This window comes from Lycium ferocissimum, chromosome 9, assembly GCF_029784015.1.
Source record: "Lycium ferocissimum isolate CSIRO_LF1 chromosome 9, AGI_CSIRO_Lferr_CH_V1, whole genome shotgun sequence".
Lineage (NCBI taxonomy): Eukaryota > Viridiplantae > Streptophyta > Magnoliopsida > Solanales > Solanaceae > Lycium > Lycium ferocissimum.
In genome coordinates this window covers 41,251,386-41,279,111 of record NC_081350.1, presented here as the reverse complement: position 1 = coordinate 41,279,111, position 27,726 = coordinate 41,251,386, and the positions used below count along the sequence as shown (strand labels likewise).

Genomic DNA, 27,726 nt, shown 5'->3' with positions numbered 1-27,726 from the left:
TTTTTTAAAGTCCATTTATTGTATGGGATTTCAATGTATGAAAATTGAAGGTTTGTTAGTGTGTGTTTTTTGGGTTAACAAAACATAACCCTTTCGGTCAAGTTGGCTTGATGTGTGTTTTACATTGGTGTGATGAACCGTAGCCCACTTTTTATGGTATTTTTGGATGGTTTAGAATAGCTAGTGGGTGGCGGGTGGCGGGTGGGGTGTAGCCCACTAGAATTTTGTGCGGACTTAGTTTATTATGGGGTCTACATTGTGGCTAAAATTAGAATCGGAGGAATGGGGTTCTTTCTTTAAGGATTATTTTGGTAGTGTTGAAACAAAAGGGATGACATCTTAATCAAGATCCAATCTTCGATAATGTTGAAATTGATCCAAAGAAGCAATAACCTACACAAAAGAAATTATGTTTGTCGGGAGGCGGAGGCAGATCTATAATTTTGAGTGTATGAGTTTTGAATTCTAGAAAAAACAGTTTAATATGTTCTAAATAGATTATTTATACATATTTTATCAATTTCTTAACACAAACTAAATTTTGTCGAACTCATAGCTAGAACCCTAGCTCCACACCTATCGGGAGCGAACTATGAGAATTATGGCTCTTGGACACTTTGATTGCTTAGGGTAATCTGCCTAGGCTATATTAACGATTAACATGGTTCTAGATTTTAAATCCTTGCAAAAATGATCCAAAGGTAACTAGGCAACAAAACATATCTAGAGTGAATTTGGTGAGTCCAACTCAGCCCATTCCTCGAGTCGTGCATAGGCAATTCATTGACCTTCGAATTTTGAATACTTTTTTCTGATTATGCATAGGCAATTACCACATATTAAATAAAATTGAAAGCTTAATTGGAAACAAAGAAAAAAAAAAAAAAGTAACCTATCGTACACGACTCTATAAAAACTATGTTTAAGTTATCTTCACGTGGATAATGATGTGGAAAATATTTTCTTTGTTGGGCAAGTAAACTTTGTTACTTATTTATTTTACTTTGTTTCCCTTAGTTTGCTATATATGTACTATTCATTTATCTTTTTTGTCCCTTGATTTTATTGGAGAAAACTCTTCATCTTTCATTGATTCAAACTCAGTCTCCGTTAGCAACAAGAAGAAGAAAAAGATTGAGCGTAGAGATGAAGAAAACAAATCCAAGGAAAAGGAAAACATTTCTATCTCAAACACTTCGGAGAAACTCAAATATCGTTTATTTTTGTCCATGTGCGGCGTGGCAAAATTACATGGCTTAATCAAAGATGTTGATCATTTAATACCCACCATTGGATTGCCTATGATAGTTGTACATAGAGAAAGGCATCAGAACTTTCCTCGCACATGACTAGCACATTGGAGAATAATTAGTTGTTAGGATTTGTTATACATAGTGCAATAATAATAGGACAAGTGTACATCAGCATTTTTCTTTTCTATTTATTTATGCACAGAATACATATATATATATATATATATATATATATATATATATATATATATATATACACACACATGATTGAGTATCATCAGAAAAATTTCCAAATCATTTCTTATTCGATCAAACATGGTATCATGTTCCCGTTTTCAAATATAAGTTACTCTCTGTTCATAAGTTATGTTGTCAAATCAATTGTGATGTGAAATTTACTTCTAGTGACTGTGTCACACCCCAAAACCCACCCTAGACGTGACCGGCATCCGACATCATGAACAACATCGGATGAACCTAAACGGCACAATAATAACACTTGAACCCGCCAGGTTCAATATTCGCCTCCAACAGTTTATAAAATAAATGTAACAATTCATGAATATACGAATTAGATCAGCGGAAGTCTTTATAATTTAAATAGTTCAACCAAAACATGATAGCGTGCCCAAAAGAGTTACACAACAACTCTTCTTCTACCCACATTCAAATGTATACTAAGGAGCTTAGAAATAAGGAATAAATGTCTAACCTTACCCGGACGCGGCCGGAAACTAATATAAATAAAGGAAATTAAATAAATAGGGTATCCCATGAATGAAGGTGTGGGCTCACCAAATCAGCAGCAATAGCAATTCCTTTCTAAACGCCCAGAGTATCAACAACCTGCTCTTCTCCGTTACCTAACATACCATCAAAGACAACAATAATATGTCTGAGTACATCGTACTCAGTGAGTGCCTCGGGGACAATAAGTAATATGAAAATAAATTATAGTAAAACATAAAGAAATCAGTCCTGAAAAGATAGTATAAAAACAGTCATTCCACTTTGTGATTCTCAATATCATTTATTAAACAGTTTACAAAGCCATTTCATAATCCCAGTTTCAACTATGCCCTAAGTCAATCAGGCATAAATACCAGTTCCATAATAAAGATGGATATCACAATCGTCCATATAGGCCCAACTTAATATCAACAACACTGCGCAATACACGAGAATATGGATTCACGCCCCGTGGCTACTCTTGTTCCTCCCGAATAGTAAGGCCATTAATACACCCCGTGTAGCGAACAAGTTGGCCACTCTTTCCCAGAACGGCAAGGCAATTAATACACTAGGATCCATAGTGGCTACTCTTCCTCCCGAATAACAAGGCAAACACAACAATAAAGTCCATGGCGTAGAAGCCGATTCACAACTTGTCTCAAAGTAGTCACACCATCAATAACATTAAAGTTCATTATGCCATATCGAAAGAATAAGTCATTCCAATCAATGTTTTGAAAACGTACAACTTCTTTACAAAGATTTCCATGTCTCAATTCATCAATTAGAATGTCATTACCAACTCTTAACTAGCATTGCTAAGCATCTCTCATGAGAGGAAAACATTCATAATATCTTATACATATATGGGTTTGTTACAATCTAGGTTTAATGTGGGTTTGTCCCCTCACACACATTAACCACCATTTAGACATGAATTACGAGTTCAAGAAACATGAAAGGATTACTTTTCCTTCCATTCATTAAAGAATCTTGAATAAAATTTATACTTCCAACAATAGTTTCAAAAAGTGGTTTTCATTCAAAATAAGTTTTTAAAAGAGAGACATACCTTAATTTGTTAAACAAGGTTTAATAATTCACTTTTCTTAATCTAAGAACACCCAAACCCTAGCTTGAATCACTTTGGAAAGAATTATGTTGCAAACCCTAGGTTTTGGTCACAAGAATCATGTTAGGAATCATGGGTTTGATGTTAGAATGAATTAGTAATGTTAAGGATGTCCTTACCTTTTGATTTGAAGACTTGGAGGAATGATTTTCGTCCTTAGGGTTGTTTAGAAAGTGGAGGAATAAACAAAACAAGTGTCTTATTTATATTTTTATTTTGGTGAAAAGCTTGGTCGAGGATACTTGAAGGACGGACCATCCTTCGTGTTGCTAACCGTTCTTTGACCGTCTTTAGTGGAAATTTCGAGAATTTTAGTCATTTTTGAGACGTTACGGTGCCGTATTTACGACCGTAACACGTGTTACGGTCCGTAACGTCTCACCATAACACCGTGCCAAATTTCCAACAAGGCGAGCTTGCAGAAACGGGCATAACTTTTTGTACGCAACTTTTCTTGGGCTGGGCGACCTACCATTGGAAATCTATTTCAAGGATCTACAACTTTCATCAAGGAAGTTTTTCCAAATTCACAACACATTTTCATGAAAATGCCCAACATGAGACTACCAAAACTTAGGCAATTTAAGAGGCCTTAAGAACCCAGTTGGTTTGACTTCAAAATGACCATCTTCCGCTCGAATTCGTCTTAATGGATTCATATAGATATAATATCATCTTAATACTAGATTTTTACACATTCACACCTAGTTGATTATTCGGGTGACCTCTTACAGGACCCTTTAATGAGGATCACTCAAGCTTTTGGTGAAGCAAGAGATGAATTATACCTACTGCAACCTACTAGTCCTAGGTTTAAGGATATTTCAAATAAAAATGTAGATTCAATTCCAAAAGGAAGCATTTCTAGTTTTAAGTCTATTTCAGTTTCTTTTCCAGTTTCTGCAAATGTAATTCCTAATGTTGATCTTTGGCATGTAAGGTTAGGGCATTTGCCCTATTTTGTAATGAAAAGTTACCTTTCATTCACTTTTCTTCCAAATCTAATCATGTTTGTGATGTATGCCCTAAAGCTAGACAAATAAGATTGTCGTTTCCTGTTAGCACTATTCTTTCTACAAAGGTGTTTGATATGATTCATATAAACACGTGGGGACCTTACAAATCTTGCACTTATGATGGTTTTGAATATTTCTTGACTATTGTGGATGACTATAGTAGAGGTACTTGGATTTGTTGAGTTCTAAGAGTAATGTTTTTCCCACTCTAAAGGACTTCTTAGCACTTGTTGAAAGATAATTCTATACTAAGACAAGTGCATTAGATCTGATAATGCACTGGAATTAGTTAAGGGAACTCAGGAATCTATCTTTGTCAAATCTCAAGGGACAGTGCATCAAAATTCTTGTGTAGGGACTCCATAACAGAATGGGATAGTGAAGAGAAAAATATAGGCATTTGTTAGAGATCACTAATGGTCTTGTGTTTCAATCTAAACTATCTATTTCTTTTTTGGGGGGATTGTATATTGACTGCAACATATTTAATAAATTTCCTCTAGAGTACTGAAAGGTAAGACACCATATGAGCTTCTCTTTGGGTGTATGCCCACTTATGAATCCCTAAGAAGTTTTGCGTGTTTATCTTTATGTTGCTACTCCTTCTCAACATAGGGTTGAGTTTGAGCCAAAGGCAACTGCATGTGTTTTTCTAGGCTATCCTCAAGGGCAAAAAGGGTATAGACTGATGGATCTCAAAATCAAAATAGTTTTTGTTTCAAGAGATGTTCACTTTCATGCACATCATTTCCCTTTTGCATCTACTTCCACTCACACTCTTTTATTTCCTGATCCTATTCCCTTCTCAGATTCACCAGGACAAGAATCAGACCCCTCACATGACTCTTCCATTCCTTTACCACACTCTACCATAGCACCCAACTACTCATCTCCTTGTCCTACTTCAAACTCACCTCTTTTCTCTCATATTTTACATTGACCTTCTACTTCTACTCCTTTCTATTCTCCGTCTTCTAGTTCTTTTCCTCACATCTCTGATAATTCTACTGATTTTTCCCATGATCTAAATCAGAAAGATTGAAATAAATACCTGGATATCTAAATGACTATATTTGTCACAATATCCTCTTGACTGATGTTACAGATGCATCTTTTGTTCATCCACACAAGCCCACAGCCTTTTTCTTTAGTTCTTTATCATTACACAATCAACATATGTTTCAGTTTATTTCCAATGTCACTGACCTAAGATTTTTACCCTAGCTTCAACCCATGTTGGGTGAAAAGAAGCTATGAAGGAAGAATTAGAGGCAATTGATTTGAATCATACTTAGGATATGCTAGAACTTCCCCTGGGAATTAAACATTTGCCTTGTAAATGGGTTTACAAGGTGAAACATAGGTCGGATGGTACTATTAAAAGGATAAAGGCTAGGCTACTTGTTAGAGGGGACAGTCAACATGAAGGAGTGGATTACAGTAAAACATTTTCTCTAATGGTCAAAATGACCACGATAAGGTGTTTATTGACTATTGTTATAAAAAAGGACTAGAAAGTGAATCAATGATATGTAAGCAATAATGTGACCTACAAGAGGCAGTTTATATAAGGTGTCCCACAGGTATGAGTTCTCCAAGAACTAATTTGGTTTGTTTACTTAGGAAATCATTATGTGGTTTAAAGCAAGGTTCAAGACAGTGGTATTCTAAGTTAGCTGGTGTTTTTACTTTCAAAGCTATACTAAATCTTTGAAGATTACTCCCCATTTTTCAAAGGTTGTGACATCTTATTTATATCATTGCAGTATATACCGATGACATATTAATCCTGAGGGATGATTTATGAGAGATCAAACACATAACACATTTTCTCAATACAAAGTTCAGAGTCAAAAACTTGGGGAAAATCAATTATTTTTTGAGTGATGAAAATTTTGCGTGAAAAATAAGGGTATATCATCAGCCAGAGGATTTTTACTTAGAACTTTTGTGTGAGTTTAATTGTGTTGGCCCTGAAGCTACTTCACCTCTTGATTTCTATTGCAAGTTACATGATGATGGCAATCCACTCTTGCCAAGTCCCACCATTTATCGCCATCTTATTAGGAAATCTATTATTTAACCCATTAGACCCGATTTGGCATTTTTTGTATTGACTCTGAGTCAATTTATGTAACATCCAAAAGAATATCACTTTCTTGGTGCTTTTCGAGTTTTGAGATACCTTCGCATAGATCCAGGGCAAGGGATTCTTCTCTTTTCAGAACCCTCTTTCAATTTGCTAACTGGGCATCTTGCAAAAATACTTGACATTTCATCAGTGGTTTCTTTATTACTCTGGGTGATGCTTCTATTTCTTGGAAATTAAAAAATCGAGCATCAATATCACTTTCATTAGCCAAATCTGAATATAGATCTATGTGAAGGGTCACTGCGGAAATTACCTGGTTAGTGAGACTTCTAATAGATCTATTTGTCCAACCATCGTTACATATCACTGCTAAGTCTAATAGTCGAGCTGCTACCACCATTTCAAAGAACCCCGTGTCTCACAAACGAACTAAACACATTGAACTAAATTGTCACTTTGTGAGGCAATTGTTCATTTCCGGGCTAATCACTCTCTCCTTTGTTCCATTGGAGTAGCAGATCACCGATCTCTTTACCAAACCTTTATCTTTGGTTTCTCATAGGCAAATGTTGAACAAGTTAGGGTTGTGTCTTTTCCCTCCAACTTGAAGGGAGGGGAGGTATTAGAGAAAACCCCTCCTTATATTTCATTGATTCAAACCCAATCTCCATTAGCAACAAGAAGAAGCAAAAGATTAAGCGTAGAGACGAAGAAAACAAACCCAAGGAAAAGGAAATCATTTCTATCTCAAACACTTCGGAGAAACCGAAGTATAGTTCATTTTTGTCCCAGTGCGACGTGGCAAAATCACGTGGCTTAATCAAATATGTTGATCATTTAATACCCACCGTTGGATTACTATGTGGTACAGAGAAAGTCATCGAACCTTCGCACGTGACCGGCCACATTCTTGAGAATAATAATTAGTTGTTAAGATTTGTATACATAGTGAAATAATAGGAGAAGTGTATGGCAACATTTTTCTTTTCTATTTATTTTATGCATAGAATACATGTATATATACATGATAGAGTATCACTACAATCATCAGAAAAATTTCCAAATCATTTCTTGTTCAATCGAACATATTTTGAGAGTTAATAAGGAGGGAAAGACTTTTGTTTGGTTGTAGAAATGTACTCTTTTTATTCTCATTTTCATTTGTCTTATAAGATCTTCTGCAAAACTTCCACCAATTAATATGGGCTTGGGAGGGGGGGGGGGGGAGGGGATCCTAATTATTATGGAAAGAATCATTATGGGGGAAACCTCACCAATTATTATGGGAAAAATCACACCAATTATTATGGTAAAAAAATCGCACCAATTAAGTTGAACGTCCGTCCAGAACTTTACTACCAATTCTTGATCTCTTTACCAAACCCTTGTTTGGGGTTTCTCATCGGCAAATGTTGAACAAGTTGGGATTATGTCTTTTCCCTCCAACTTGAGGGGGGATATTGGAGAAAACCCCTCATATTTCATTGATTCAAACTCAATCTCCTTTAGCAACAAGAAGAAGAAAAAGATTGAGCGCAGAGGCGAAGAAAACAAAGCCAAGGAAAAGGAAATCATTTCTATCTCAAACACTTCGGAGAAACCGAAGTATAGTTCATTTTTGTCCCTATGCGACGTGGCAAAATCACATGGCTTAATCAAAGATGGTGATCATTTAATACCTACCGTTGGATTACCTATGACAGTTGTGCATAGAGAAAGGCATCAGAACCTTCCTCACACGTGACCAGCACATTGAAGAATAATTAGTTGTTAGGATTTGTTATACATAGTGCAATAATAATAAGACAAATGTACAACGGCATTTTCTTTTCCATTTATTTTATGCACAGAATACATGTATATATACATGATTGAGTATGAATACAATCATCAGAAAAATTTCCAAATCATTTCTTATTCAATCTAACAGATTTTGAGAGTTAATAAGGAGGGGAAGAATTTTGCTTGGTTGTAAAAATGTACTCTTTTTATTCTCATTTTCATTTGTTTTATAAGGTCTTCTGCAAAACTTCCTCCAATTAATATGGGTTTGGGAGGAAAAAAGAGGGGGGGGGGGGGGGGGATCCTAATTATTATGGAAAGAATCATTATGGGGGGAAATCACACCGATTATTATGGAAAAAATCACACCAATTATTATGGTAAGAAAATCCCACCAATTAAGTTGAATATCCGTCCACAACTTTATTACCAATTCTTGAATGGGGTTGATGGGTTAATTTCAGACATATATTGAGATTGATTGTAAAAGAATGAGCTACTTATTCTGTAAGAGTCTATCCCTGCTAGTGATATTGTCCGCTTTAGGTCTCGGCCCGCATGGCTTTAGAAAGCATCACTAGAGTCTAAGGCATGCTTCCTTAAATACCCAAGATCTCTTGTATTTTGCATATGTGCGACTCTTCTCCTAAGTTAGGGTGTCATATATTTGCACATACAACAATTAATTAAAATCGGATTACATAAATTATTATAATTAAGGTCCTTTTACATACATTATAATAACTACTTGCCGCGATAATGTAATAGACCAAAATTACGATGAACTCTGACATTCTGTTGCCGATAGTTCAATAATTAGTAGGGAAAGGTAGATACTTGCAAATTGCAGTCCCTACTTTTAGCCGAATTTAACCGGTCATCATGGATGGAAAGATGATAGTTGAACACTATATTCGTTAGAAAATTATACTGTTTATATGAATCAAATATGACATTATATATATATATACATACACCCTTAGCAGAATTCCTAATTTCATCACTAACAAATATGAGCAATTAGATGTATATAAAATTACAAGTTTAAAAAAAAAATGAAAGAACAACATGATGGAAAAGAAATTATAGAACCAACTTTTCCGTCCTTAAAAAATTAAAGAAAAAAAGAAGAAAAATATTGGTAATAATGGTGGGCTTCTAATTAGGTTGACTGGTTGTACAATGTTATGCCCAAAGGTCCCTAGCTATAACTTAGTCCTGACCAATGGTTGATTGATTTGATGATGAATTGATTAAGGTCCAGCCCACCACTATATGTTTGACCAAAAAAAAAAGTTATTGATTTATCGGTATCAAGGTAATTAGCTTCACAATTTAGAAACGATTTTGTGTTTTACATATGCTATTGCCCTATCGGTTCGATTAACATCAGTTTCGTGAGTTGTCTTAACGGTTTAACCGCTAACTTAATAAGGTTTGTTAAATTTATCTTTTGTATCCCTGGTTATATAGAGCCACTTTAGCGCTTTTGAAAAAGAGGATCAGACAATTTTAGTACCATTACTTTACTTTTCTCTTTTATTTATTTTCATTTTAGCTCTATGGAATTAACTTACTTAACTTTAATGCGTGTACTAAATCAATTGTATTTGAATTTCATTCTAATGTGAATACTACTAACTTTTTCATTGATTTCCTATCTTATAATGGATTGCTTCTTCGTCTTGAAATGTATGAGTAATAAGCATCACCATTCTCAATTATATATTATTGCAAAATGTGTGGTGTTTGAAAAATTAAAGCTTCCAATCCATATTGATTAAATCAATAAGTGATTAGATGATAAATCTCAATGGTCCGAAAGGTTATCGATTTAATTAGCATGTTTACAAAGCGAATACAGATAACATTGAAAATCGAATCATACCAACCGATAAGAAACCCTAAAGCTTTGTAAGGATTCTATATATATGCCAACTTAAAATATTTGGATATGAAGTTAGGTTTGACATACCTTAATTTTAGACCTTTGAGTAGAAAGTTTTTAATTTCAAACCTCAAATCTGAATTAGTCTTTGGCAAAAATTTTTTTTTTATATATTTTTTATTATATAAGGGTAGGGGAAGGAGAAATGAGGAGGGGATTACAACGTGGGGATTCGAACCCTCACTAAACAAGGTGAAAGTTCAGACAGCCAACCAACTGAGCTACTAGATCCCTATGTCTTGGGCAATTCTAACTTCAAACCCGAAAGACTGAAGTTTTAAAAAAATAAAACCCATAATTTTCAATTTTTGTCACGTATGTCTAAATTTAGTTGTAAGAAGGCAAAATTAAAGAAACAACTACTTTAATTTCGGCTATTCTTTAAACAGGGATCCTAAAAACAGCTATTTCTGCACTTCCACCATTAAAAAGAATTTCGATTTCTTTTCTACTCTTTTACAATGGTATCCAGTCAGGGGCGGTCCTATGTGGTTTCAAGTGGGTTCATATGAACCCACTTCGTTAAAAAATAACACTGTATATATATGTATATTTAATATGTTTTTAAAAATATATAAGTATATACAATGTTATTTATATATTTCTTATATATTGAACCCACTTGATAAAAATCCTCGGTCCGCCACTGTATGCAGTAACACTTTCAGATCTTTTATATTCTCTCTTACAATGGTGAAATAGCCATAGTACGTTTGCTTATTATCAAGAAAACTAAAAATGCTCAACAAAAGTAGGAAATTTATATATGTAACAAATGTGTAAAGGGAAAAGACAACTGCTTAATACATAGGCAACCCCTTAAACTTGTCAGGAAACATTTAGACGCTCGAATTAAGCCCTGTTCCAATTGAACACCTCAACTCATTATAAAGTGTTTCAGTTAGACAGTTTCAGTTTAACTTTTCTTGAAAAAAAAATTATGTGTAACATTAGCTAGTAAGCTAACTACTAAAATATATGTCATCTCCTTTAATTATACGCATCACCCTCAAATAGGAAATGTTTAGGATTTTACGGCTTATTGAGAAGAACGCGTATAACTAAAGGAGATAACACATTTTATGTGATTAGCTTAACTACCTAATAGACGAATGAAAACATACACATATTTTTTTTTTTCAAAATTTGAACCGAAAATGTCGAAGTTGAGGTATTCAATTGGAACAAAATATAGTTTGAGCATTTAATGAAATATATATGTTGACAAGTTTAAAGGATGGCTTCGTATTAAGCCAAAAGACAAACTCATGGGTAAAATCAAACAGACAGACTGCCTTTTTAATCATGTCGGATTAATAAGTCAATGTTTGCTTTGGTTTTGTAGAAGAAAAAATATAGTGAGAACTTCCATAGAAACATAAGTCATATGAGGTGACAAAGGAGTACATATGAATTCCCATGCATATGTTTCCCAATAGCTACACGTACAATATTCAAAATTAAATCGATCCCCGTGCAAAGGTAATTATACCTTCCATACACATACAACTAGGCTGGGTCAACCAATAGACTCACCTTGGGGCTCGGCTCAGCTCGCTTGTATTTAATCTAACTTGGCTCAGTTATGCTTCAATTGAAGTTCAGCTCGGCTCAACTCGACTACCATCAGTATTTTACTCGGGCAGGTCAATCTGCACTGTTAAATTTGAGCTCGATTGAACGAAACTCGATCGGCTTAGGAAGATATATAATTAGTACTTCCTCCATCTCAATTTATGTGACATTTCTAATTTTGCTTAGCAAGAGTTAATTTGACTATCTTTGAGTTAATTTGACTATCTTTAACATTAAATTCGATTAGATCAACACAATATTTTAAAATTAAAATTTTGATATTCAAAAAACTATACGAAAAGTTCTATAAGATGCAATTTTTCATATATCAATATGATAAAAAAAAATACATTTTAAAATATTGGTCAAAATTCGCATAGTTTGAGTATCGAAAAACGAAGAATGTCACATAATTTAGGACATATGGAGTATTAACTTAAAACTGCAATTATTAAAAAAAGAGAGAAAAACTTCGGTCATATTTAATAGTGAAATAGATCCAAAAGAGAAGTTAGTGAAGAATATTCCAGTTCTAGTTTAAGCAGATCAAACAAAATTAACAACGATGCATACATCTTTATTATGAAAAGATGACTCTAATTAAGAGTACAGTACGTGATTGCCAGCTAACTTTACCAAGAAACCCACTAACTTGCATGGATCTTGTACTCTAATACATCCATAATTTGCGTTAATCTGCCTATTTCATCTCTCCTTCCTCCATACATAATGTATACACTCCTAAATACATTACATTATTTATATGCAGGACGGATGTATCATGTAACTTATGAGTTCAAGTAAACTAATTATATGGAGTATAAGTTTTGCAAATCTATTAAAAAATTGATTAAGTATTTATAAATATTTGACTATATCCGTTTATTAGAGAAGGAGCCAAAAAAATTTAGCTTATAAATTCTGGATCACAAATTTTTTTGCTTACTGAATTCTGAATAAATTATTTGTACATATTAAATAAATTTTTTAACACAAATACAAAGTTTGACCACTAAATTACTGAGTTCTATCGAACCCATAACTAGCACTATGAATTCGTACCAGCAATTTATTATTATATAATAACTTGAGATCGTTAAAAAGTCAGTGGTGGAGATATGATGTAATCACAAATTTTGATCTGTCTATACATTATAATTTTCCAATAATATGTGTTCATATAAACCTCTTCCACCCCTACTTATAAAAACTCATAAGTTTCAAATGTGTATACGATATTAGAGAAACAAACAAATATTTAATGAATTGTAAGGAAAACGGCACAAAAGGGAGTAATAATAAATTAATGGGGTTAAATTTGGCGTTTAGGGAAGTTGGTGGGGTTGTGTGATGGCAGGAATAGAAGTGTCGGGGGTACAAAACATACCCGACAGAACAGAGAAAGAGACTTTAGTCCCCGGAAAATTAGGGGGGTATGTCCATTTTTTAACATAGTGGGTCTTTCCCTCACATGCCTCCATATGAGAACCCTATGTTCCTTTCCCTTTCCCTTTCTACAAAAATAATAATAAAATTACTTCCTTACTTTCAATTTATATGATATAGATTGACTAAGTATAGGGTTTAAGAAAAAATTGAAGATTTTTGAAATTTGTGATTCAAAACAAGGCATAAAAATTTGTATGACTGCAAAATGGGAAGTTCTAAGTTAAGTTATTTTTAAATATAGAAATATATCATTCTTTTTGGGATATACTAAAAAAGAAAGTGTGTGACATAAATTGGGACAGAGAAGTAATTTTTTCAATTTGGTATGATGGTATCTGATTAGACACAAAGTTTAAGAATTCTATAGTTAAACATTTTTTTCTTTGTTCTTGGGCCTCTTATGAGCTATAGATTGCAGAGTTAGAAAACTTCGAAATAGGTATCCCACATTTGAATTGAGTTTTTTATGATTAATTGAAATATGTCTGGAAGAAAAAATCTCTATTTGACATGACTTATTCCTATACTTATGAATTTAAATGAACGGAAAATTGATACATCAAAAGAAAGTGACTTTTTTTTTCTTCCGTTTTGATACGATGGTATTTGAATAGACACAGTTTAAGAATTCTGCAGTTAAACATCATTTCTTTTGTCTTGGGCTTTTAGAGAGCTATAGACAGAGTTTGAAAACTTCTGAATAGGTATCCTACATTTGAATTGATCGAATTCTTTCTGGTTAATTGAAATATGATCGAAAGAAAAAATTCTCTATTTGACGGGGGCTTCTTCTCCTATACCTATGAGTTCAATTGGACGGAAAATTGATACATTGAAAGAATCTAATGGGTATCCCAATATCAATAGGTTGATTAGTCCCTCTATCCCCCAAAAGCACTATTTCACACCCCTCTTTTTATCCGACCCCTTTTTGTTGCGGTTTCAAATTCTTTATCGTTCTCATTCATCATATTTTTTTAGAAATGAATTTGGTCTATGTTATAGTGTTATAGGATAATAGAATGGTTAAAAATCATGCAAAATTCACCATTAATCCTATTTAACTATGTACTAATTATTAAAAAAAAAATTGTTAGCTATGTGCAATTTAGCATCGAATTGTCCATAGCCAAATTTAAGTCTTTTTGTAGTGTAAAAATCTCCCATTCTTTTTAAAATTTCCCGCCAATGCATATTAGGCCAAGAAAATTGAAACCAAAATGAATACATTGGACCCTCAAAAACAAAAAGAAAAAATGGAAAATTAAAACAAATATAAGTTACATGGCTCTATACTAAATAGGGCACTCCCTAACCTATATATTTATAGGTGTAAAATGTTATGGGCATGTTATAATAAGCATTAGGCTGGAAACTCCAACATCTACAAATGGACAGTCTATAAAAAGGGACCCATAAATGTGTGCCCACTAAGCCAAAACACAACCAGTCGATCTGCAAGGTTGTATATTCACCTCTCAAATAGCCTTCACTTTGATAATTAATTTGTTTGTTACATAAGTGACAAATATAATGAATATATAATACTAACATATACAATATATTTATAATAAGTATATATAAGTGTTACTACGTAGTCGATGTTTGATTGAACACAAATTTAAAGAAAAAAGAGATTCTTTGCCACGTAAATTTAACAAAAAAGAATCATTAGAATGTGATGATCTTCAAAATAACATGTCAATTCCTCTAATAGCACAAAAAGAAAACGTTATCCCATTTTAAATACAAAAAAGATATCAATCTTCATAGAAAGTTTTATACAAAAGGAATATAAATTCTTTTCACGATTTACGTTATAATAATGTAGTGATTTTTTTTTTTTTTTTTATAATTTTGTAATTTAACCTATTATAATAGATTTATCAAATTACTAATTAATATTCATCGCGGAATTCTACATGTTATAATAACTATCTTATAAGTGATCTGATTGTGTAAATATTTTGTTACACGATCAAATTAAACTCTTATTTTCATCAGTATAATTTTAGTTAAGAGTATGTTAGAATGTCACTTACTAAAATTTGGTAACTTTTTAATTCAACATAATCACATATGACATGTTTACGATAGCAAGATTCAAAAAGCATTTTGGTACGTTGCACATTTCTTTAATTAATACACGATTAAAAAATATTGCTTATCGGGATTTTAAATAAAGTACGTAGCCTGTTAGTTGCAGAGATTATAAGCATTGGGGAAGCTCTTGTTTGGTTGAACAACGACTTTGTTAATTGTCATGTGGTGACTGAGATAATTAGCTAGTTCATCAAGCTCTCGATGGAAACAATTCAAATTGTTCTTTTTGATTCTCTTGTTTATAATTGTAACACACTAATGAATGAGAGATTTTCAATTAGTGTCTGTTTCTCTAATTGGAAAATCAGTGAATGAAGTTGTTCATGCTTTAACTAGGGTGGTACTCGCTTTTGATTGAATAATAATTGAGAAGACCCCTTTTCGAAAAGGAAAAAAAAACTTGCTTACCTTTTAAACTCTATATATTTCATCAAACCGTCTCACATAAATTAAGACGGAGTAAGTAATAAATACTACTATGTACTTATATTTCTCCTTAAATTAATTAATGGGATGAAATAAAGTCTGCTTTTTAGTAGGTATAGAAAAAGTAGGGTTGTTCAGTTCTGTTGTAGACCCAATCCAATATTCTTCTTGGGATCGGTGGAAAAAAGACCCCCTAATTCTCCCTATAAATACTGCCCACTCTCCTCCTCTCTCAACACTTCACTTCTGAGCAACAAAAAAAAAAAAAAAAAAAATAGAAGATAATTTTCTCCTCTATTTATTTTCTCAAGAAACCCTATTTAGGTTAGGGTTAATGAGATTTCCACTATAGAGGGGGCTTTTTTTTTTTTTTTTTTGTGTGTGTGTGTGTGGGGGAACAAAATGGCTCTTTTTGTACTTTTCCACAGCTTTCTTGAACTGCATCTCTCTCAAAAACTCAATTATTTTCTTCATTTTTTTTTGGAGATGAAGAGAATTAAATTGTTGCAGTTCAATAAAGCTGTGGGAAGATACACATAGGGTCAAGACCAGTTTTATTTTTTCTTTATCTTTTTGGGAATTTTTGAAGTTGCAGATTTGATTTTATTACTGCATGGTGAATTCCCAAAATTTTCCCTTGTGAATATTCATCGGAAAATCACGTTATTTATAACTGTGTTATGCTTGAAATGATAATTAAGGTGTTCATGGTGATTCACTTCAGTGGCGGAGCAATCCTTGTCTAAGAGAGTCAGTTTACCCATTTTGATGTATTTGCTTCTCTATATGTTGAATCTTATTATTAAAAATTCTGACTCTGCCACTAATGATTTTTATCGCTAGATCTAGTACACTTTGCAAAAAAGGTTAATTTTTTGTGCATATGTACTATATGTTGAATCTTCTTGGTTTCGTGGTGTTTTTACATCGACATATTTGTAATCTTATTAGCATAAATCTTGACTTCCTCCTTTACCTGGATCTATTTCTATTAGATGATTAAGTCTAAAAGGATAATTCAGTTTGTGACTTCTAATGATAACTTTATTTGCGGGATTTATATTTTAACTTTCTAACTAAATGTTTGGTTTTTTGTGTTCTACCATCACATGTCCTTTTGAACCTCTTTTTGTTTTCAATTTTAACCAAAAAAATTTGTTGAATTTGAGATCGCATGCAATGAGTTTACTGTGGCCATAAATACCAATTAATAGAGTATTAGACCCCCCACCCAACTCCAGAAAGCAGTTGGCTTAGTTTCATACAACATTTAAAGGGAAGGAGGGAGATGTAAATAATCAAAGAAAGTAACAAGCAGTTTTCTATATATAAGTATTGTGTCATACTTTTGATAGGAAATAATGAATTACAATATCTAAATATTTATTTATATATTGAAATAAAGATGTATAAGTATTTATTTAGGTATTTATTCCATTGAAATTGCTATCTTGATGAATGAATATAGAGAGAAGGCCTAGTCATACGTCAATCTGATACGGTTCAAATTGGTGGATCAACTGTCATACTAATTTATAATATTTGATAGTATATAATTTATTGTATGCTACGATGTTCCATTTGGGAATTTATTATGTTAGCTCTGCAAATCGCATTGCTTATGCATTATGTGATATATAATTCTAGCTATTATACTAGGAGGATATGCTTTTCTTTTTACCTAATTTGAGTTGTTTTCCATTAAGGATTGTTGTGAGATGTATAAGATCTCTTCGCTCTTATCAGAGGTCTCAAATTCTAGTTTTGGGAATGAAAAAATCATCATAGGAAGCACATCCCTTTTAACACTACTAGAAAACGAAAATTTTCCGATGGACATCTACGTTGAAAATTCCAACAAAAAGTCTTTTTGGAAACGGTTTCGAAGAAATTCTTATACAAACCTGGATTAGTCGGAGCCCCAAATTAAAACAGGTACTGCAGGTGGAAAATAGAAAGAAAAAAAAAAAATTTAGCCCTTTTTGTGGATTTTTTATATATTTATATATAAAAATTTAAAAGTAATGCATGAGCACCATTGTACTGCATAACTTGTATCCATTATGAAAGATTTCCTTTTATATTTGAATGTAAGATGGACCACAATCTTGTCATTTCCTTCTCATATGGAACCTTCACAACCAACTATGTCTACATAAATTTTAAAGCTATTTATTTAAATTAGGTAAAGCATTTTATGTGCATGCATATATGTCAGAACAGAGCTAATTGCCAGCCATTTTAACCACTACAACAGAAAAATTGCAGAAATTTCTAGTTATAATATTGCAGAATTAATAGGTCACTACAAGAAAAAAATTAAGGATGTTTTCTCCACATTAATAGCAAAGACAACCCTGTAGCAAGTAGAACATTAATTATATACACATAAAGAATAAAGTATTTTTATTGTATGTATTTATAAAAGGATTTACGCAACGGCGGATCTAGAGCACAACTTGCAGGTTCACGTTAACTCAGATGCTTTTGCACAACTTCTGTACTATTAGAAGTTCACTAAATATCTAAAAATATTTGACTGTTAATTGAGTTGTTATTAACTTGAGTTCACTATAAGAATCCATAAATTTCAATTTTGTGTTAGTCTCTGGTTATTTAAGTTATATACACCGACAATTAGTGCGTGAAAGATGAACCTCCTTCCGCGCTTGCTGACATTAATTTTTTTTTTTTTTTTTACCTCATCAAAGGATTTAACTGACTATAGCAAATTACTTGGTATTATTGGTCAACTTAACCTGGTGGTGTTAAATATCTATTCGTTGTCACTTGTCAGTTTACAAAACATAAACTCAATTACATATTGTTTGATCCATATTCATGCCAGGTCATGACTGATTTGTACTGGAAAAAGTTATAGTAATAATGTACAACAAAATTTAGTCCAATTATAATGTCCCTTGCAGCCTTGCAGGTACATGCATTTACCCGATCAATTGATAGAGTTTTAAATTAGCTGTTATTACAGAAGCTGACTCCTAGACAATTATTCTAATTAATTAAACAATGTTTAGTGAGAATTTTATTTCTTTCCTTTTGCTTTCACATTCTTGGATGCTAATACTTACTAAAGCGGATGTTTTAAAATGTAAATTACTTTTATTTGCTTTTACTTTAGAGTGTTTAGCTTCTTTTTTTCACTGACACTGTTGGTTTAAAGTTAAACAAATGGGATCAACATGCAATTTTATATTTGGAGTTAATCAAGAGTCAGAAAAGTTTGAATTTTGTTTTGTTTGATAGGCAAAGTTATTTTGCTTTTGGCCAAAAAAGACAGGATTGAAAAGTTAAGATTAGACACCTTACATCTCCCTTTTGAATATTTAAATGGAACAAATTGGAAGAAAGCAGTGAAAGATAAGAAAAAAACCATCTAACATAATCTTGTATTGATTTGGCTGTCTTGGAGCTGTGTGAACCCCTTTTGTAAATGAAATGATTAAACACACAAAAGTACAATACATTTTTATGGTATAATCATTCGGTATTCGGGTAAGACCTATTAAAGGTAGAAGCGTTCGTGAAAATTGTACAGATTAGCTAATTTTCGGGTCGGTTTTAAAAAAAAAAGAGTAAGTGCTTCAAAATTCATTGAAAAGCAACAAAATTTGAGGCAGTAACACCATGACACTATGGATTTCAAACTTAAACAAGTAAAAAATCTAGAACACTATCATGAATTTCAAAAATTGGCTATTTGTCGATTGAACAATTGAATCTACGACTCTTATTTAATTAAAATTTTTTAGATTCTTAGAACTCAAACCCAATATCTTTAATTAACGATGGACAGGACTTATCCATTCCATCATAAACTTTGATGGTTAATGTACAATACAAACATATCAACCCTGAAATCCTGAATCTGTAATTTTGGGTTAAAACTTGCCACTCCTCTCTTTCTTTCTTAAATATTTTATAATGGTTTTCCGAATACTATTTTACCGAATATTTGCTACTTGTCACCCTTATAAATATTTGGTAAAAATCCGATTGACAACTTAATTATTTTCTTTTCCTACTTTTTGGAAGTACATGCATTATTCATGTTATATGCCTGCATGCATGCCTGAATTTTTTGCTGTTTTAATGCAGGAAAGGTGGGTACTCCTTCTTAACATTTTGGAAAGTTTGTTGGGATATGATTTTTATGGGGAAACTAATTTGACCACGTTTATTTCTAGTTGGTTAAAAATTTTGTGCATTGTTCGTTTCTTTGAATTCCAAAGCACTCTTATACAATTTTTTTTTTTTTTAAGATCAATTTCTACTTGCTTTGATATTTAAGCAATTGTTATTTTGTCTTTGGAAGTTTCTTAAGAAAGGACGACTTGTCAGCCAGTGGCGGAGCTACATCAACCCAAAGGTTGATGTAATTGTATTCTGTTTATCAGAAAATTATATATATTCGACTTCAAAATTACATGTATTCGACTCTTAAAAAATCTTCAGTGTAGGGACAGGAGGTTTTAAAAATATTTTAGATCATGCATTAATTCGATCTCAATTTGACATTTTACCATTTTCTTTAATTTCTCCACGCCTACTTCTTAGCAAGTATGATATCGTTTGATGATATTATAAAATAAAAGATGAACTATGTAGTGTACCCCTCAGCTGGTCGATTGCTGGATATAATTTAATCTCCCTTTTTTATATTGAGACGGTAAAAATCTTTCTGCACTTAATTAAAGATTTCCGGTTAGAGTCCTAAAAATGTTGACATCTTGATAGGAGACGTTTTACCTTATTAATATAACCTTATCCGTCGCAAATCTAGATAATTGAGGCCGGTGTGCTTTGAATGCTAAATGATTAAATTAACAAAAAGAAACCTTCTTAAGACATAAATTTCAAGTCCTATGGCCTTTGTAATTACAAATAAACAATGAATTCCACTCAAACAGCTTACAGAACATTTTTTTCCTTTAAAAATGGATTAGTAATTCTTCCTTTTTTTTTTCTGACAGTCACATGCCTTCGATCTATTATACATTCTTCACAATTCAGATAATAATAATAATAATAGTAGTAGTAGTAATACTAGTATTAAGGGTTCTCAGAAATAATTTTTGGATGATTAATAGTACTCAGCATGTGCAGTCAGTAAGCTGGAGTTGATCCACAATACTATTGGATATCATATGGAAATTAATTTTGTGATTTTTATTATGCAAATCGCTACACATAATTGTGTCATAATTAATAATTCAAGAAGTACCAGCAGGCTTATTATTGCCAGCATTTTGCCACTCATATTTACCCTTGCAAGTTGTCCATTAATGATTTTCTCTATTAATTAGTATCTAATAATAACTCTGACATTGTTTTCGAATAAATACTAAAATGCTCATAAATTAGCTAGCCTTAGCAATAAACATATCAACCACCGAATTTTGGCATTTGTCCCAAAAAGGAAGAGGAAAAAAAATAGCCACTTTTATGAGGTGGATACAGGTAGGAGTGTAAAATGAGCGGGTCATTAACCCATTCAAATGTTATTTGAATTGAAATGAGCTGGGCTAATGAGCTAAATAATGAATTATAGTCCAACCCAGTACCCACCTTCTCTTACAAAATTTTAATTTGTCTGTTTGCTTCGTTAATCATTTAATACCATACAAAACTAATTAAACATATTCTTTATTATGAATGTATATAACATATTACAAAAAAAAAGTTATTAATTTTGACAAGATTTCTAATTGGTCAATTTGAACTACATATTTAGCTCAAATAAACACTAGTTTTATATTGAACGAATCAAAATGAATTAAGTTAATAAATAGGGGGTCATTAACACCCGAACTTGAACGAATACGGCAGTGAATGTTTTTGTGGGCTAGTTTTGATCATTTATCCACACAAAAGAATGATGCTAACTTTTTATCATAGAACTTTACTTATAATTATTTTCACTAACTGATTTGGTTTATATATATAGTCAATACATAAATCTTAAACTCTTTTTCAATTTTATCAAATATTCATCTTAATGAGTATGTGAAGAACCATTGAGCTTCCGGTTTTTATGCCATGCTTTTTTTCTTTGAAGATGTCTATGGCCTATGGGTATAGGCTATAGTTATTTGAAATGTGACTTTGCTTCTAAAGCCAAAAGAAAATGGATATGCTTCTTTCAGATATATATATCCTTAGCAAGATCTAATTTCCATTGGGACAAGCACGTAAAGAGCAATCATTTAGTGTGTCTCATATAGTTTTCCTTTGTTTGCTTTAAATATTCTTGAGAGGCAGATTTAAAATTTGAATTTTATAGGTTCTAAATTATAGAATGACGACCTCAAATACTGGTAACTAAATTTATTTGGTACATACGTAGTGGATTTCTTGAAGGGGAGACTTGGAGCAACAATAAAGTTGTCTCTGTATGACCTACAGGTCACAGGTTTGAACTGTGGAAGCAATCGCTAATATTTGCATTAGGTTGGGCTGCCTACATCACACCTTTTGAGGTGCGGCCCTTCCCCCGACAGCTAAATAGAGATGCTTTGTGCACCAGGCTGCCCTGCCTTTAGTGGATTTCTTAACATATATATACATGACTCGGATCAAAGCTACTTGCTTTTGTCAAATTCGTAACTTAAAGTCCATATCCATCCCTGTTCCGAGGCAAACAAAGTAGGAACAACTTTTATTAGAAAAACATCGGATCTTGACGGTTTATATATATATATATGTGTGTGTGTGTGAATACGATAGGGGATATATATACATAAGATGGATGTTAGTAACATGTGTAACATGTTTTTTTGACATCTCTCAGTTTCACAGACATAGTTTTAAGAATGAAATCAACCAGCAAAGCCATGATTTTAAGCAGTAATTTTAATAAGGTGCAAATTCACCGGGGTTCCCGGGGGGGGGGGGAGAGATTAAAGAAAGTTGATTTTTTTTTTTTTTTTTTTTGTTCATACGGTAACAAAATTTAACCTTTTACACGGAAATACATGATATCATAGAGTATAGCTAAAAATAAAGGGGCAAACAAGATGAACTTATCAATTATTGATGGTAATAGAGGAAAGCCAGGGAATCTTCTCTGCCACTTATATTATCTCATTTTTCACCACTCGACATGTTTTACACAGAATTCAAAAAATGGATCAAGCATAAAAATCAAGCTAATCTGAAGAAGAAAATAAGAATTTAAGTTCTGGACATATTTTTAAAAAATTATACAGTTAAATTATCAGAAAATAATATTGATAAATTTCTATGATAAATATGCAATTGATAGCATGAAAAAATTTAATAGTTACAGACATGCCATCACAAGCTAAACTACATTAAAAGGGCAACCCGGAGCTCTAAACTCCCGCTATGCGAGGGGTTTAGGTAAAGGCTAGACCACAAGGGTTTATTGTACGCAGCCTTATCCTGCATTTCTAAAAATAACTGTTTTCACGACTCAAACTCATAACCTCCAGATCACATGGCGGCAACTTTACCAGTTATGCCAATGCTCCTCTTCTAATCTACATTGATAATATTGAAAAAGAAAACGTGTTCAGCAAGACTGTAGTTAATTTAGTTTGGTTAATTACTTTACTATAATTAGCTCCTACCAGTAAGAAGTGGCATTGAAAGAGTGATTGAAACCTGTCCTGAGGAGGGCGTCAAAACCAAGGTCGTCGGACTATTGCTGAGCAGTTTTTGAATATCAAACATATTTCCTGATAATTAATATATAAGTTGTCAATCTTTCCTTACTGTGAAGAAAAAACTTTCAACCTAAAAGGAAAGAAATCAAATATCCAGAAATGGATCTGCTTTCTTGACTGGCATAATCCCCATGGATTATACCAAATTCGTAGAAGTTGTCTCATTTATCTGCATCTAAAAGAAGAAACAAAAGTAAAATTCTAAGGCAGATTCAAGAATTGACCATGGGCTATATAGCAAAATGATGAACCAATCATCCTCCAGGAAATGGCAATGCACTCAAGAAGTCCTAACTTCACCATATTTTCCCACAGCTTTCTTGAACTTTCATAGCTTAATCTCATCCACTGCCAGAAAATAGCTAATTTTTGACGGAATCTGTATGAATTTGTCTTGTATGTACCATTTCTGACATATCTTGTGTCGAAAATTCTTTACCGATGAGCCAAAATTCACACATAAATCGGAAAATTAGCGATTTTCTATAGTAATATTAACTGCTCAATAATTACCAAAGATGAAAATTCAGCAGAAAAAAGTTCAAGAAAGCTGTGGAAAAGCATGATAGGACTTCATATAAAACCTAGTAGAATTATATTCAAAATCTCCATCACTTGTGAGTCTCCAAAGAGGATGAGAAGAAATTGGGTTGTTGGGAAGGAAGCTAATGGATGAAACAATAAAGAAAGGAATGGAGAGAAAATTTGTGAAGTGAAGTAAGAAGCAATGCCCATACAAATGAACAAGTTCTCAATAAGGACCACACTAGCGTATGTTATCTATGATGCAACCAACTTTATAGAGCTAGAGGGGAAGGAGGACCTAACGGTCAATGAAGGGTCAAATTTACACGTAACGTGTGTTTAGACGTCAAATTAATATATATGCATGACATGTCCGTATGTAAATTTTTTCACCTAATTACGGTTAATCAATAGATATTCTTACTTCATCTTCGTAAAATAGGTAATTTGATGTAAAAATTAGATGCAGGCAAGTTTTTACCGTTAGCGAAGTGGAATAGAATTCAGGAGAGATGAATCCCCTTGGAGACAAAAAGAAAATGCTGCTCCCTTTGTTTTTGTTTGGGTGTTTTAATTTCCTTTTTTATTCTATTTAAGAAAATAAATGAGATAATTTGTTAAGTTTTTAATTCCACTATTCTCAATTTCATTTTACCCTTAATGCACTCTCTTATAGAAATGACATGACATTCAAGACCACAAATTCCAAAGAGTACTTTGATAATGCTATTCATATTACATTCTCAAATTAAGTTCATACCCAATCAAACTAAAACATATAGATGAAAATGGAGGAATTAAGTTAGAAGTAGATGTGATTTTTTTTAGCTGTCAAAGTCTTAATCAGCAAAATTATCTTAAATTCTGACGGTGAATTATAATAGATATTCGATAAAATAGTCAAACTTCATGTAAACTGACTCGAAAACTACTGTTATTAAAAAATGATAAAAAAATAGTAGGTTTCATTTTCCCCACATAGTGACTGTTTTGTATGGTGTGAGTGCGCAGTGGGGCAACGGACCCAACCGCCGACGTCAGATGGGGTCGTAAATCTTGAATAGAAACAAAAATCTTTATGTCATTGTTTTTCTATATATATTAAAAAAAAAAAAAAAGATATAGTTTATATTTTTGAAAAACTTTTTATTTAGGTGGTTAAATCAAGATCACAAGAAAAAATAAAGAAGAAAATAAGGGCATCCCATCCCCATGGCACGTTATCATGTGGGCATAATGTTCTTTATGAGATTTTGTTTGAAACAAAAGGTATGGGGTTTTTTATGGCCCCCATAATTTTATTTTCTTTTGCATCATATACTTACTAATAAACATTATCTTGATGTTATAAGCATGTTCAGGATGTTACGTTTATGTTAAAGGCATTTTTGTAATCGAGGAATTCTATTTTTTGGTCAGCATCGAACACTTGAGAAATTTGATCTTCCATGCCACTACAAATAAATAGGTAATTTGCGGAGGTTAAAAGTTGTAATTAGGTTTGCTTATTTGCCAGGGAGGTTTTACCAGAATTACCAATTGTTTTTTAAAGGAGGGCTAAATTACATAAGTAATTGCTTCGCTTTACTTTTAATCCTTTTAACCTGAGGCAAATTACCAATTGTTTTGTAGTGTGCATGGCATAGAAACAACAAAAATAAGATGAATTTAATTTTTGTCAAAAAAAAAATTCGGGTCGGATTGGTTATTATTTTATAAGTAAATTATTTGAAATTAAAATAATTTTGAAGTAATAGATGATGTCACGACGTTCTAAACACAATTCACGTACTATTTGAATTGGAGAAAAAATCGAACTCTTATGCTGAGATGTGAGGCGCAGGTGGTCAATGACGTTCTAAACAAATTAGATTTCTCATAAGTGGTGTTAATGATGAACTGAACGAATGAATTTATTACTATAATGAGAAGCAAAGTTACTTTTTATATTTTATATCAAAAAAAGGTTGACGAAGCAGTCTCCCCGTGACATCGCTTAAGGCAAGGTATATCTGCCCCTTGCAGATGGTGTGATCACCTCGAAGCGTGCGCTCACGCTTTTGACGAGCTCCAAAACCTGCCAACGCTCGTGAAAACCCGGGTTAATCGGTCCTCCATTCATCCGAACGAGTCATTCACTTTTGTTTGATCAACCAATGGCTATAATGACCCTCGCGAATTGTTGACGTCAATCGACCGAAATGACTTTCAACGAAAGATTGCCTAATATAATGCAATCTCTTCTGGATTCTATCTCACTCTCTTTCAATCGGTATTGTTATTGATTACGCCAATTATACATAACAATTTTATTTTAAAAAGTGACATTTTCGTGAAGAAATATTAATATTGGTAGAGGATTTATTAATATTGATATTGTTAAATATGATCTTTTTAAATTTCTCTCGCCTATATTTTCTCCAAAATAATCTTCAAATACCTTTGTACAGCATTACATTTTATTTTTGTGCTTACGTGACAAGTTTCGGAAATAATTTTTTTTGAGAATTGACTATAATTTTTCAATCGAACTATTTGATTTTTTCAAGCCGCCCTCGTTGACTTAATTAACAATATTGTCACGTCAAATTAACGAAAACCAAACAAATAGGAAAGAATCGAGAAATTAATTAATAGCGTTCCAAATCCAACAAAAAATTCTGAAATATATATATATATATATATATCTAACTTTATTTATACATAATTTTGTAATTTTTTTTTATGATTTGACCTCAAAATGTTGGATTATGACTCGTGAACGTATTGTTGGATCCGCCACTGCGAACAAATATCCAGTTTTTTATTATACAAATTTTTTACTATGTAACATATATATATGGGAAAACTACGTATATATACATGTTAGGAATATTTCTGACCGTATAGTTTTCCTTATTTACAAAACATAACGATATATTACAAAACATGATGATTTTCATATATTTTTCGTTTTTTTTTTTTTTTTCGGAAAAATATATATTTTTTATAAAAAAAATATTTTTATTTTTAAAAAAATAATTTTTATATATATTTTTTAAATATTAATTTTTTTTTTTTTTGCTCAATGGCTTAAAAAATTACCTCATATTTTCGTGTATGAAAGTTGTATGAAATGTGTATGTGTGAGCAAATTTTTAATATAATTTTCATATACAAATTTTGAGCGAAAACTTTAAGCCTTGAATATTGTATGAAAATTGTTACAATGTTGTTGTAGTTGTATTAATTTTTCGTAAACCTAATATGAAATTTATATACAAACAATGTGAATGAAATTCTAAGTCTTGAGGAAGATATACACATTTCATACCATTCTCATGCATAAAATTTTAAGCATAATGTTTAAAGCCTTGATCAAAATATACACATTTCACGTTCTTCATACATAAAATTTGAGCGAACTTTTTAAGCCTTGAGCAAGATATACACATTTCTTACACAAAAATTTGAGCGATTATTTTAAGTCTTGAATGTTGTATCAAAGTTATATACAATGTTGTTGTAGTTGTATTAATTTTACGCGGTAAATCTAACATGAACTTTTATACATGAAAATGTGAGCGAAATTTTAAGACATGAGCAAGATACAAATTTCATATTGTTTTCATACACACAATTTTGAGCGGATTTTTTTTAAGCCTTGAACGAAATATACACATTTCATACATTTTTCACACTAAATTTTGAGCAAACTTTTTAAGTCTTGAGTTTATATATACATTTCATACAACTTTCATACATAAGTTTTTGAGAAAAAAAATATTAATTTTAAAAAAAAATAAAAATAAATTAAAAAAAATATTTTTTAAAAAAAATAAAAAATATTTTTTTTAAAAATGATTTTTAAAAAATAATTTAAAAATAATTTTTTTTTTTTTTTTAAATATAAAGCATGTTTTGTATGGATTTGTAAGTTTTGTTTTGAAATATAAAACTATCGTCAGTTTGTAAATATTTTCCTTTGAATATATTGCCAAAAACCCC

General features: G+C 32.0%; 2 long non-coding RNA genes across 2 annotated transcripts; one reads left to right on the top strand and one right to left on the bottom strand.

Annotated features, from left to right (window-relative positions):
- Positions 1–21,786: 21,786 nt before the first annotated feature.
- LOC132030836 (uncharacterized) lies at positions 21,787–24,036 on the bottom strand. Its single transcript, XR_009408119.1, has 2 exons — positions 23,153–24,036; positions 21,787–22,152 (listed from the first exon to the last, which is right to left on the bottom strand). It is a non-coding gene; the product is annotated as an uncharacterized LOC132030836 (long non-coding RNA).
- On the top strand, positions 22,097–23,246 carry LOC132030837 (uncharacterized). The gene is made up of 2 exons (XR_009408121.1): positions 22,097–22,233; positions 22,423–23,246. It is a non-coding gene; the product is annotated as an uncharacterized LOC132030837 (long non-coding RNA).
- Positions 24,037–27,726: the final 3,690 nt, after the last annotated feature.